This window comes from Squalius cephalus, assembly GCF_949319135.1.
Source record: "Squalius cephalus genome assembly, chromosome: 8".
NCBI lineage: Eukaryota > Metazoa > Chordata > Actinopteri > Cypriniformes > Leuciscidae > Squalius > Squalius cephalus.
This window is the reverse complement of record NC_137129.1, coordinates 13,739,299-13,754,143: the sequence shown is the minus strand read 5'-3', so window position 1 is coordinate 13,754,143 and position 14,845 is coordinate 13,739,299.

Sequence of the window (14,845 nt, the reverse complement as noted above, 5' to 3'; positions counted from 1 at the left end):
AGGCAGAGCAGCAGTGAGTAGTAGATAGGAATGTACCACTCAGCATCTCGGGAGGGGAACCGCTCAGAAAGAGAAAAAAGAGTCTGCATTAATAGAGCATGGAAATCATGAATTGAAGAAGTAGATAAACACAGAAGAAACAGTGAGAGTTCTTGAAGTACAGAAACAGAAAATAAACCAAAAATATTCACAATGTCCAATCAGATGTCTGTAGACTAAGAATGACTAATACCACCTGCCACTGGCTAGTAAGTAGCAAATCTTCTATCAACTAGAAAGTAGCAATGTTCAATTCACTTGACTGTAGAACCTTTTTACTTGGGCCAGTAAGCAACCACATAGCAATGCTCAGGCAAACACCCACGAACACTCACAGTTTCTTTAGAACGTGTAAAAATCTGTATTTATTATTTACTATGGTAACATTCTAGAGAATGTGTTTAAATCTGCTAATAATAATACCATAACATACTCTAACATGAAAAATAACATGCTACACATGTAAGATTGAATGGTGCTTCTCCATCAAAGTTACAGATGCAGCAACTAAACTCTTCAAAAATTAAATGCTACTGTGCACTTCAATTGTGATATATACTACTGTGTTAGTTAATGCATTAGCTAACATTAAATAACAATGAGCAATACATTTGTTACAGTATTTATTAATCTTTGTTAACGTTAATACTAACGCTTATATTAACAAATATAATTTTTGATTTTAATAATGTATTAGTAAATGTTGAACTTAGAATAGCTATAACTAAGATTAATAAATGCTAGAAGTTTTTTTTTTTAAGTATTTATTTTACGTAGTTAACTAATAATAACAAATTGTACAGTGTTACCAAGTTTGTTATATTTTATTTTATTTCAATTAACATTTATTTTATTTCAAGTAATGAAAAACGGTTTTAATTAGTTTTGTAATAAGTCAAGTCAAGTCAAGTCAAGTTTATTTATATAGCGCTTTTCACAATACATATTGTATCAAAGCTGCTTCACAGTATTAAATTAAAATAATACATCAATGTTTGTTTCTAGTGGGAGACGTCCACGTTTGGTAATGCTGATCAATAGTATTGTTGATTGATTGATTAATTAAATTAAATATCCCCAACTGAGCAAGCCAAAGGCAACAGTGGCAAGGAACCGAAAAAACTCCATCAGGTGACCTGATGAAAAAAAAAAAAAAAAAAAGTGGTAAGTAATTAGTTTAAGTTAAAGGCAGGCTAGTCGATTTGTTCCAGAAACATTTTTTGTTATGCTGGTTGAAAGTCTCTTCACATCCTGATAGCAATCACTAAGTTAGGTGGTCTAAATGTATTCATATACATATAACGTCTGTATAAGGCGTAGGACCATAAAATGTTCGTCCAATCTTTGCATTCGACCTGAATGCAATGATACGAAGTTCTACCTGCCTGTCAATGTATGTATTTTCATACATCCACTCACCCTGCTCATGCAGAAATTACACATCATCAGCACGTTTCATGCTATGCAGAGTTAGACAGACGTCAGTCACAGAGCAACGCAACCGAAACACCAGCCACCTTTTACAGTTCCTTCTGAACCAAAACAACAAGCTTATACTGCATCCATGCCATACCTACAGTAATTTAGAAGAGATGGAAACCAGTGACGTTATACTTGGAGCGGTTTGTGGCATTTAAATGGCAATTCTATCAATGCTGAAATGAATCTGCAGCAGTCAAGTGGTACAGGTAAGTTGTTTATTAAATTTTTATTGTAATGTTATGTTCATTGAGACATGATGTAGTTTAACGCTGTCTCTCATCTCTTGATGCTTTGCAGACTCTGCTGTGTGTGTTCATGTCTTTTGGAGGAAGCATGGTTTTGTAAATGCTCTGAAGGGAGGGTGGGATCTCATAATTTCAAAGCTAGCTAGCTATTGCTAACCGCTCCGAAAATTGCCTATCCTACCTTTAACTGCATTTCAAAAGCCTTCAATGGAGAAATGCTATTAGGCAGCAGAAAAGTGTAGTTTCAGCATCTACCAGCAGGGGCTAACAAGCTCATACTAATCAGCAAAACCTTCATCATTGAATGTGGATTACAACCAAATCTCAAGTGTCAAGTCTACATAGAATTAAAACATGAGAAAATAATTATAATGACAAAATGTATATATTATGACCGTTCACAGTCATTTTTAAATCCCCAGTTACCTGCAGACCACTTCTGCACAACAGCATGTTTCGTTTGTCAAAGGACCACAAAAACGCCACTACATTTGCCAGTTAACAATAGCATTACTGTTTGAAAAATGAAAGCTGCCAGTACTAGATGGATTAGCTATTATTTTTCATCCGACATGAATGATACACCCTGGCAGTCAATATGAAGCTAATTAGATATCATAACAAATACATGTAATTGATTTGAGAGGCAGGGAGCCACAGCACTTCTTGATTGCCTCTCCAAATGATTGGACACCAAATGTAGCGCCATCCCAGAGAGAATCATTTGAGAGCTCAATAAGCAGAAGATTAGATTAGCACAGCTAAACACAAATCTGCTGTTATTCAAAACAGTCATGTACATGAAAACATATAGTTTTATTATAAACAGATAAAAATAGTCCATCCTTCCATTCTCTAAACCGTTGTCCTATAGGGTTGTAGGACAGATAAAATGGTTTCTATATTTAATTGTTTCATGTTTTCTTTCTTTATTTAATTTTAAATAATAAGTCTGAATAATAAGAATAATAAATCTGTTCCCCTTTGAAGTGGAACTTTGACACTGCGTCTTGGATTGACACTATGGGCAATGGCATCAGCATGACAAACACACCAATTTATTTGCTGACGACAGTCCATGACATCACAAGCGGAGCGCTCGTAAGTACAAAAGAATGCCTGTAAAACACGCCATCAGCTTTTTTGTCTTCATAAGCCGTTTGTTTGTATGCGTGTGTAAGATAAACACTCTTTTGGAGCACATTCAACTCCCAAAGGGAACTGGATGCGCTCATAATAATGCATTTGCATTATACCTGGAGCAAGAATCTCTGTTCTTGTTGATTCTTGTTGATAGTTTGCACGAGCGTGTTCGGCTCTCGATGGAGTTGGAGGCAATCATGCTGATGCATTCACGGTAAGAAGCTGTGTTCTCACCTTGTTCTTGATAGCGTGTCTGCATTCTAGCAGGGCCGTGTTCAGCTCTTGAGGGATTTGAATGTGGGAAGACATTCACTGTGGGAAGCTTCACCCAGTTACTGGGCATACTGCATTATACCCTGCTCTTATTTTCCTCACTTGCCTGAGTATGAGTAGGATGTCCTCCTTTGGAGGAGCAGCAACATCGAAGGTTGTAGCCTGAAGGGCTAATTATTGAGTTTTTAACACCTTGCATGCCCCCTTTCGTAAGCTGCTCTTTAGGGTACCCTTTAGGGTTGAGTAAGGTGAACTGAATTAATAGGGCAATACCTCCCTCCCAAGTTTGTGTCCTAAAGTAGGGTATTTTTGCTCGTCTTTAGTTGGGTCCTCCTTTTTGCTCCTCTTTGGTTGGAACCTGACGAGTAGAGGAAGTTTGCCTGGTAAACCATTCCTCGTTATTTTGCACTCTATAACTTAGAATAGAGTCTTTTATGGATCCTTGAGTGTACAGGCAGGGTGTGAGCACTCTCCCATAATTGTTCCTGGATATTTATGTAGAGCTGGAGTTCCACTGCAGGTTCCCTAGGGGTTGAGTTTTGATGGCGAGAGTCTTTGCCAATTATATTATGCCACTCTTATATTTGCATCCCTTCGGATGAAGTTGAGGGCTGCATTCTCCCTCAGGAAGTAGAGGTAATATCTAAGGTTGTAGTTGATATGTTGACTCCCTTTTGTCAGCTACTACCTAGGGCTTTGTCAAGACAAAAGAAGCTGACATACCTGAGCAATTATTTTTCTGCTCTTATCAATTTTGCACAATAAGACCCAAAATGCAAGTATTAAGAAAGTAAATCAATTTTATTTTCATGTTAACTTAACACTAAAAATACATTCTTAACAAGCCCCTAAAGCACCTACTGTCAATCAGGGTTATAGTAAGAAAGCGTTATTTGTGCGAAGCACATTAGAAAAAAACGGATTCAAACTAATCCCAGCAGCTGTGGAAAGTAGCCACGTCTGCAGGAATGCTGCACTCCAGGCAAAAGCAATGCCTCTCAATCACCATAATGTCAATAATGACCTCAGCAGCTATGATTCTCATTCGCCTTTAGGTGCAGCCAACATTAAAGTCTGCAGTGCTTGCACTGATAGCATTATAACTACTGCTGATCTCAGAAAGAAACCATGTGAACAAAGGTTTTTGGGTAACATACAGTAATATAGCAGCCATGCTAGAATTTCCAATTGATTTGGACTATGTAGAAATTTAGAACACAGAAATCATGTTATGAGATAAACGGCTCAATATGAATACTTGTTTTCCAGACAAAACATTTCCCTTTCAAGTGTTTTGCTCTGTGAAATGCAAAACTCTCTGTTGTGATCCAGTCAGGCACTATGAATGGCTTTTGATTTAACACCCCATATCCTTCGTGCTGCTGTTTCTGATCATCAGAGGTCTGCAGCAACAAAAATAACTTGATTTTGTTGATTTTATTTTGCTGTTTGTTTCTTTGGAGAGCACAGACACATGATCAACCTCACTGTGTCTCTGGAGATCAAAAAGCTGGAAGACACAGTCTAGCTTGATCCGAGACGTTCAGCCTCAGGATACTGTAGATATTGGAAAACATGTTTGATCAAATAGAATGTCCAACTACACCCCACCCACCCCATCATGTACATACTGCGGCTAAATGTATTATTCATGGATAATAGTTGCAAAATTGTAAGATAATATTTCAACCTAATTTTTAATCATGTTATGTGGTGTGGCAGATAAAAAAAAAAAAAAAAGTAAATTAAACCAAACCTTTAATTTACTAATAAAATGGCAAATGTATCTATCATAATTTATTACATAATATAAAAATAATTTGTATTATTTTGATATTTAAAGGGATACTTCACCTCTGGGAAGATGAATGTGTATTTAAAATAGGTCATTTAAGTAGAAGAAATGTGAAGAAATTTTTGAATTTGGAGCTTTCTAGACTGAGAAAAGCCAGAAAATGTATTTTTGGCTTATGTAGATGAAAGACAACAACTCCCAGAATGCACTTGCTTCGCTGCCTTAGGAGGCCACGCCTACCGGTAAGAGTGCGCAGTTGTAAACAACAAAGCTAGCCTACGTGATGAGTTTGCGAGGGATTTAGAGATCGTACAAAATGTCCGGGATTCGGCTTTTGCGTTCTACAGTGGCCATTCATTCATCATGTTTACTGTGGCGAGCAGGACGAGGCTGACGGCCGCGGGAGAACAGCGCGAGGGCGGTGGCGTCATTACTGAGACGCGCCGGGTCTCGCATCTCTCACGGAGGAGCGGGAATTTTTCTTAGCAATGGTAAAACGCACATCAACCCATCACTTGTTTAGCGTTCATGTAAACACTACATTCACATTCACCAATCGGAATGAATTCAGTTAGATTGAAAGGTGTGCATGTAAACAATGAATGGCGACCGCAGAAAGCAAAAGCTGAATCCCGGACATTTTGAACGATCTCGCCCGCCGGACAAGTCCGGGAAAAGGAGGATGGTTACTTACTCAGCTTTCTCCTACTATTCAGCTTTCTCCACAGAACAAGAGCCTGCTAGCTTAGCTTCCAAAGAAAGAGGCTGACAGTGACACTGTGTACATTCTGTGAGTGAGATCCCACCCTGTATGGGCGGGCTGAAAACATGCGGAACAACGCCATCTACTGGCTGTAGTCTTTAGCCTCTGTCCAGAAAATCCTCCGATGACGCAAAATGACGATTTTTGCGTCATCGGAGGATTTTTTCCAGACAAAAAATACATAAATCTCTTGTCTCAGGGGGATATGAGGGTGGAAAGCATGGTAATTCGAAAATACTACAGGTTTTCTACTAATACAAAGCTTAATGCTAAATCCTGAAGTAACCCTTTAAGTAAAATATTGTATTAATTTAGTAGTTATATTATTAATATTATTTGTTTGTTTTATTGTTGTTTTTTCTGAACCAAATATTTTATATATAAATATTTTTAAAATGTATTAGTTTTTTTTTTAAATAAAAAAACATGTGCCCAAACAAAATCTGTCTTTTTTTTTTATCATTTTGAGTAACACACAATAGGATTTTACATCACACCATATAGGAACATTTATGAGAATCAGATAGACTGGGTTGACTAAATAATGTCATCCATCCATCCATCATGCATTCATTCATTCATTTCAGTCCTGATGAGAAAATGTCTTAGAAAACTGTAAAAAAAATAATAACTGGGATTAAAACTATGAAACTAAATATTAATTATCAATAAACTAAATACTCTTAAATACTACATACTGATATTTTTACCAATGTTTCATTGAAAAAAAAAAACTGTATCACTATATTACATGCAGTAATTGGACACGTAAAGCTTGACCTATACACAAAAGAGAGAAACTGTGTGTGTGTGTGTGTGTGTGTGTGTGTGTGTGTGTGTGTGTGTGTGTGTGTGTGTGTGTGTGTGTGTGTGTGTGTGTGTGGTCTAGGTATTTCCTATGTTGTGGGGATCAAATGGCTATTAAGACCTGAATTTGTATGATGTTGTGGGGACAGAATTTAAGATTAGGATAGACTGTAAAGTTTGTACAGCAGTAAAATCATGTCATAAAGCAGATAAATAGTATATATAATGAAAGCACAGGTCTGCTATTGTTCCCTAATTGATCGAAGTCACACTGCAACCATTTAAAAGCTACATTATAAACACTCTGAGCCTGTAGTAGGGCAGTGTGGATCATGTTTGATTTGGGTAACACTTTAGATAACAGCCCGGAAAGTACTGCGAAATTAAAGCGATTTTACAGTGTAACTTTCGATAATTATAGTGTACCTATAAAGTACTTAACATAAGGGAACAATATGTAAAGTTTGGGGAATAAAGGAGTAACAACCAGGAGAATAAAAAAATTATTTATAGTGTAAGTATTATAGAACGAAAGGGTACTTATTCTACTATTATGATACAACAATCTTACATTTGAGAGCAATTTAGCAAGAACCTTTTTGTAATAATGGTGTACCAATACTATATAGGCTTTTTAAAAATTGCAGGGTACATATAATGCATTTATACAGTAATCTTTTTTTTAACAAAAGTGCACTGAAAACTAAAACTATTGCAACTTTTGCTTAAATATTGGGGAAAGATACTCTTGTTTCATGTAGTGATGCATGTTACCCTCTTGTTCCATGTAGTTACAGGGTAAGTACAATAAAAATACATGCACAATCTTATATCACTGACTCGGAAACCTTTATTCGAAAAACAACTTAATTCAAAACAGATTTACAACACTTCTTTTTCATTTAAAACTGCTTTTTTTAAATCAACAATTCATTTCAAATGCCTTGACAGAAAGTAGCACGTTGTGTCCCCCCTTTTTTCTCTTGCTTGGCTTCTTCCTTTTGTTCCTCTTCTTGTTTTTCTTTCTTTGATGAATCTTAAGAAATCATGTCTCTTGCTATTCTGTATTATGTATTAAAAGATAATGCAGTACACCCAGAAATATGTCCTCACCATTTACTCATCGATTACCAAGATGTATACGACTTTCCTTCTTCAGATGAACACAAATGAAGGTTTTTTAGAAAAAAAAAAAAAAACCTCTCTGGGAATACATATAATGCAAGCTCATGTGTTTCTAAAAGTTGGAGCTTCAAACAACAGCATATACTGCAATAACTGTAGTAATCCATTTTACCTGGATCAATGTATTCTGAAGTGAAACGATAGGTGTTTGTAAGAAAAATCACAATATTTTAAACTTTTTAAACTGTAGACTATCGCTTCAGACCAACTGTAATAAGTTGTTTTTCAAATAAAGGTTTCCGAGTCAGTGATATTAGATTGTTTGTATGTATTTTTATTGTACTTAACCTGTAACTACATGGAACAAGAGGGTAACAAGCACCACATACCCTGTAACTACATGGAACAAGAGTATATTTCCCAGTATTTAAAAAAAATTGCAATAGTTTTAGCTTTACTTGCCTTGTAAGCCCAACTTAAACATCCGCACTTTTGCTATTAAAAAAAAATAAAAAATAAAAAATAATAAAAAACTGTATAAATGCATAGATATGTACACTGTAATTTTTTCAAAAAGCCTATACAGTATGTATTGGTACACAATTACAAAAAGGTATGCAGTGTATGTTCTTGCTAAATTGCTCCCAAATGTAAGATTGTTGTATCATTATAATAAGTACCCCTTAGTTCTATAATACTTACAGTATACATTTTTTTTATTCTCCTGGTTGTTACCCCTTTATTCCCCAAACTTTACATATTGTTCCCTTATACTTACATGCAAGTACTTTATAGGTACACTATAATTACCAAAAGTAACACTGTAAAATCGCTTTAATTACGAAGTATTTTCCGGGCTGTAATCTAAAGTGTTGATTTGCACCCAAGAAAACTGTAAAGAACAGAGTGAATGTGAAAAACACAAAGTGAATAAAATCGCCTCCCAGCTAAAAAGTGAAATATTATAGTTGAGGTGCAGTGCTTATTCAAACTCGTCTGCTCTTTGTGCACTTCTGCCCAGTAACTGCGGTGAGCTCATACTCCAGTTTTACAGATGTGCCAGATCAGCAAACTGGATTACTAGATTCTTTTTCCTTTTCTCTTTGACATGTGTGTACATTCTGTGCATAATGAGGCGTAAAACTCTTTGTCTTTGAACATTTTACTAAGGGAAATGAACCATTGAGCTCGCTGCTGATCATGTACTATTTTTCAACTGCATAATTTACTCACACCATTAACATGCTATCTATACATGTGTTGAGATGAACTCCATGTGTGCTTATGATAGTGATTTGAGCAGGTATTCATTGCAATTCATTCATTAATTCAGACTGTGACCTGAATTCATTCAGATACTTTGCATTGAAGGGAATGATTTTAACAATGGTGCATTTTATGGAAGAGCTTTAAAAGCTTCTGAACCGAAGCACACTGTCTCTCCTGTTCTCCACCTCGCCTTCATTCCTTCAGTAGGGAGATTAAGAAACAGAAAAGCTGCATGCACTTGACATTTGACTGTGTAATTTAAGAGCCAGGGTCAGCACCAGAGACCTCAGGGTATGTTTGATGTCAGAATGTGTTAGTTGTGATGGGCCAGCACACAGATTAGCAATAAAATCTGACACGAGCTTAAGCATGAGGTTTATACAGGGTTTATGGGGAAATGTGAATATCCTATTACAGCACTAATGACTTCAGTGGCCACAGCTAATAAAGAACATGAACTGTAGCCAAAAACTAATTTATAAATTATAGCACACAGACTTCAGTTATAAATGTGAGGTAGTTTATGTGTTCTATGTATAGTTACACTTAAAATTCCAAAAGTTTTTTTTTTTTTTTTTTTTACAGCCAATGCCAAATAACCATTTTTGGCTCCCCAAAGAACCTTTCATGGAACATTTCTTAAAAGAAGAATTTTTTTCTTTGTTTGAAGAACACTTCAAAAAATCTTACAAATAAAACTTTTTTTTAACTATAAAGAACCTTTTGTGAAATTGAAAGGGTCCATGGATTGTCTTTAATGAACCAAATATTCCACTTGTATTGAATAGGCCTCCGTCCACCAGAGCCCTGAATTGTGAACTTTGTCACTTCCTTTGTTCCTGCCACATCAATCATTGGCTGCACCCAAAAACTTAGGCAGCTGACTTGTTGACTTGCTGCCTTTCTAGGCAATGACTCTGTAGGCAGCGTTTGCATACGAAGGTACCTCACGAAACTGTTTTCGGCAGACTTCTGAGGCAGCGTAATGGTTAATGATCTACAGCAAAATAGAGCGAGCTTTGGTGAGAACTAAACAAATATTTAAGTAAGGGATAATGTATAGAGAGGCGGTCGTTATAGCGAATAACAACCCCGACAGGCTGAACAGGACCCCGACACGAAGCGGAGGGGTCTTGAATCAGCCTGAAGGAGTTGTTATTCGCTATAACGACCGCCTCTCTATACATTATCCCGCTTATTACATGGCTACCTACAAAATAAAGAAATTATTTAACACGAATTATTGATTTAAAAAGGAGTTTATTGATTTAAAAACGAATGTATTGCTTCCGCCAAAGAAAATAGTCCGTTCCGCGTCCATAGCAACGCGCTGTTTTTCATGGCAACGGTCTGTTATACTTCGCAGCGGTCTGTTATCAAGAAATAACAGACCGCACTCTACATTAGAATTCAGCCAAGCCATGTAATAATTACTAGTAATTTCTCATCAGAGGTGGAAATGTTGCTTCAAAACTTACATTTACACACAAACTGACCAGAAACCTCTTATTTTCAGAAGCCATCTTTCTTTTTCTAGCTTAACTGTCACCGAATGGAATGCATAGGATTGTGGGATATCTGTGGCAGCGAAGGATACATCTATGCTGCCTTCAAAAATGTGAAGGTCATATGAAGGTATCTCAGGAGACAGGAAGTGAAGCTAACATTGGATTCGGACGTGCCTACCTTGGAATGTGTCCTCCAAAGGCAGCAGCATTTTTAAAGGGCATTTTATGTCCCTTTTCACAAGATGTAAAATAAGTCTCTGATGTACCCAGAGTGTGTATGTGAAGGTTTAGCTCAAAATACCCAAAAGATAATTTTTACAGCATGTTTAAATTGTCACTTTGTGGGGCTGAGAAAAACACGCCATTTTAGTATGTATCTCTTTAAATGCAAATGAGCTGTTGCTGCCGGCACAGAGGGCAGAGCTAACAGTAAACAAATATATACACACCTTTCCAGGGGGTGCTTAATAAACTGGTAAACTTTATATCCGTAAAACGACTCAGATGAACTGTAATGTGCGCGCTCTCACTTTCATTTCTGCTGTGATCACTGATCAGTAACGTTAAGCCTATCACTCCGACTGTAAGCTGGATCACGAACAGTTGGTACAGATCCATCCTCGAGTAACAACGAGAGCAAATGAAGACTGCTATGTTAATTTTTACATCCAACAACAACTAAACACCTCAGTCGCTTAGGAGACATTCTTGTCTACAGCTGCTTCAACGTCTAAATAATGGCGGACTGTGTACAGCTCACTCAGGGCGGGTCTATGCTAAAACTGCAGTGTCAGTAAACAGTCATAGGAGGGGCTTGTGCAAAAGTACGTCACATTGCCCCGAATCTGAGAACGGGTTGTTCTGAGACAGTGCTTATGATTTATGGGGATTTAAAAAAAGCACTGGGTGGATTTTTTTTATCATTATAGGGTTGTGTACACACACTGCCAACACAGATTTATGTTCAAACACCATGTAAAAGTGAATTTTGCATAATAGGTGCCCTTGAAGTTTCCGGATGCATCCCCCGTCCTGTTCACCATGTATAAGCAATGGGTGCTTCTCACATGGTCGTCTGCATCCTTGGAAGGCAGCCTTTGTTTTGTGTCCTTCATTCAGTTCATTTTGAAGGATGCATCAAGTGTATCATTCATGTCCTTCAATCCATAGTCCTTAGTGTGCACACATTCCAATTCATGAAAAAGAACTGATGGAAAACTAATCGGCAGAAAACTGAGCTTGTCTGAGTTCATTATGTTTTTGTAGAGGAAGGCACGCATGTTATCTTGTATCTTTATCTTAATTTATTTTTAATTTATCTTAACGTAACGTAACATAACATAACGTAACCTCAGTTGGCTCCAACCAGCAACTCGGATCCCAGTCTTCAGCTCCGCCTTGGAACGAGGATACCCTGTCTCCACCTCAGACCACTGAGCTAGTCTCTCCAACTTGGCGACCATTCGACCATTCGGCTCCGTCCTGGCTCCTCCCTCCCTCGGCTCCACGTGGGACTGTCGTCCTGACGACTCCACCTGGCTCCCTCGTCCCTCTGGCTCTGTCTTGTTCGGTCGTCACTCTGCCTGTGACATGGACTTCCAGGCCTTCAGCTGTGCTGAATCCCTCCACCCCTTTAGCTCCGTCAGGCTCTGCTTTCCCCCCGACTCCGCCTTTGTCCTCAGTCCCACCGGCTCCACCTTGGACACTTGTCACTGCAGCTCTGCCTTGGCCTGCAGAACAATCTGTGTCGCTTGATGTCATCAGCTCTTCAGCTCCGCCTAGATCTCCACCTCCATCGGCTCCATCTCAGTCTGTCGACCCCTGGGTCCACCTTAAAAGTCTCCTCTCTGGTATCTCCCGCCATCATCTCCTCTCGTGTGTTACCGTTCGCCAACCCCTCATCCTCCTCCAAAGCCCCCTGCCTCCCTCCTTCCTAGTCGGACATTCAGTTACAGTGCAAGGACGCGCCTTCTGGGTGTGGGACACTACTGTCACAGTTATGGACTGTTATTTTGATATTCTGTTTTGTTTCCTTTAGTTCCTGTTTCCCCACTCTATTAAGTATCGGTTTCCTTGGTTACTGATTATGTCTTTGTTTGCTCCTAAGGTTACATATGATTTGCACTTGTTTGTAAATGTATATTCACCTGGTATTTATACTCCCTGTTATGTAATACATTTCAATGATATATATTTACCAGCATAGATTATTATTTTTTTAATCTTAGTTAAAATATACAGTATGCTCTGTTTAATATGTGTGCAATAAAGCTTGTATATTTATGCATTAATAAATCATTTTATAATATGTATTAATATTTTGTGCAATATTTAAATAATACTGCATGCTTTTTAATAAAAGTGCAATTTAAAAAAAAATGTGGTAAAATGCATGCTCTGTTTAGTATGTGTGCATGATGCAATAATATGCCTTTAGTCAAATAGTCATATAATGGTTGCTCTTTGTAGAATGTTTGTGTATGCATGCTTTTGTGCAATGTTTATATAATACTGCATACTTTTTAATAATGCATGCTCTGTGTAATATTTGTTGTAAAATGCATGCTCTAATTAGTATGTGTAAATATGCAAATGTATGCTCTTTTTGTCAAGTAGTCATATAATGCTTGCTCTTCTGTAATGTTTGTGTACGCATTCTTTTGTGAAATAATTGTATGTGATATTGCATGCTTTGTATGAATATTGCATTTGTACTAATTCTGTTTGTGTAATTGTTAATAATGTTGTTTTTTTTGTGTGTTTTTTTTTGTGTTTACACAAAAAAAAACTGTGTTTACAAGTTGTTCCACCATATATGTGGCTGGTAGGATAATAAATTTCACTTGACTTGTGCAATGATGCATGCTCTTTATGCAATATTTGGAGCTCTGAACATAGAGACCCTTGCTTAGGTCTCTGTGAAAAAAGATGTTTGTGAGATATTGATTTGAATATTGAATCTCAATCTTACAAAGCTCATTTTGAAGCAAAAGACAAAGCAAAAGTAAATGAAAAGGAAGGTGCTGAGGCGTGTGTCCCAACAGACTTCAGTGTCCAGGCCTGCAGTTTAACTACTCTGAAACCTGCTACCGGCTACATGGCTGTGAAGGTAGGAGGCAGTTGCTAAGCAACGCTATGCTCTGGGCAACTTTCAAATTTTGAATTATATCTCCCTTTGGCTTCTCCTTAGAATCTGAGGTGAGCGGGAGTTTGTACAAGGTTTTGCAGTTACCGCCAGAGGAAAAACATATATTTACAAGAGTATTGCACTGATGTCAATGAAATCAGAAAAACTGTAAGGCTTCACGGGGGGTTTGAAGTTGGCTATACGCACAGACAGAGAGATAGGAAGCAAGCAGGTAGTGCTTTGACATGTTCTGGCAGGTGTTCTGTCACTTTGGCAGGTGCGTTCTTTTCCAAAGGCAGGATAGTTTGCAACCCAATCTGTCAAATGTCCGTAGTCGAGCATAAGTACAGAAAACATGGACTTTTCCACAGCAATAGGGGACAGATTCAGTTCAGACCTGTGTCAAACACTCCTCAGCAGGTGTTCCTGCCATGAGATGAGAATTACACACACACATACAGACACACACACACACACATACACAGAAAGTTTTTGCAGTATCTCTTGCAGGCCATCTGTTCATGTCTTGAAGAGACACGCATTTCTGCTTTTCAAAGATGCAAAATGCCACCTACGTTTCTTTCCACAGTTCTTCAATCTTTTAGTTCAAAATGAGTTGATGAGCAAATTGTTTTACCCCAGGGGTGCCCAATCCTGTTCCTGGAGATCTGCATACCTGCAGAGTTTAGATCAAACCCTGCTCCAACACACCTGTCTTTAATTATCAAGTGGTCCTGATCTTAATTAGCTGGTTCAGATGTGTTTGATCAGGGTTCGAGCTGAACTTCACAGGAAGACAGATCTCCAGGAGCAGGATTGGGCACCCCATTACTACCCTATAAAGTTGTGTAAGACTTTCTGTGTCTTTGTGATGGGATTTATTATAATGTTGAAGTTCAAGCTAAGCTATATTGGCAAGATCTGTGTCATACTGTCATTTACCACAGAAAACAGTGTTTACACAATAGTCATAACAGGAGAAAAGCAGACAGTAAAAAGATGGCTACCAAGTTCAAATACAAGGACTGCATCTGAAAATTGCATACTCTCTGAGTAGGTATACTTCTTTTGAAGAATTCATTACTTTGTGACCATTAAAAAGGTAGCATGAGTAAAAATGTAGTATGGTAGTATGAATGTAATCCGGACGTACTACATCCATCATGTTGTCAGTGACCTATATAGTCAGTTGCATCACTATACTGCCATTCACAACTATACTGCCAATTCACAATTACTACTCTTTTCACATAAGTTTTTTGCCTACTA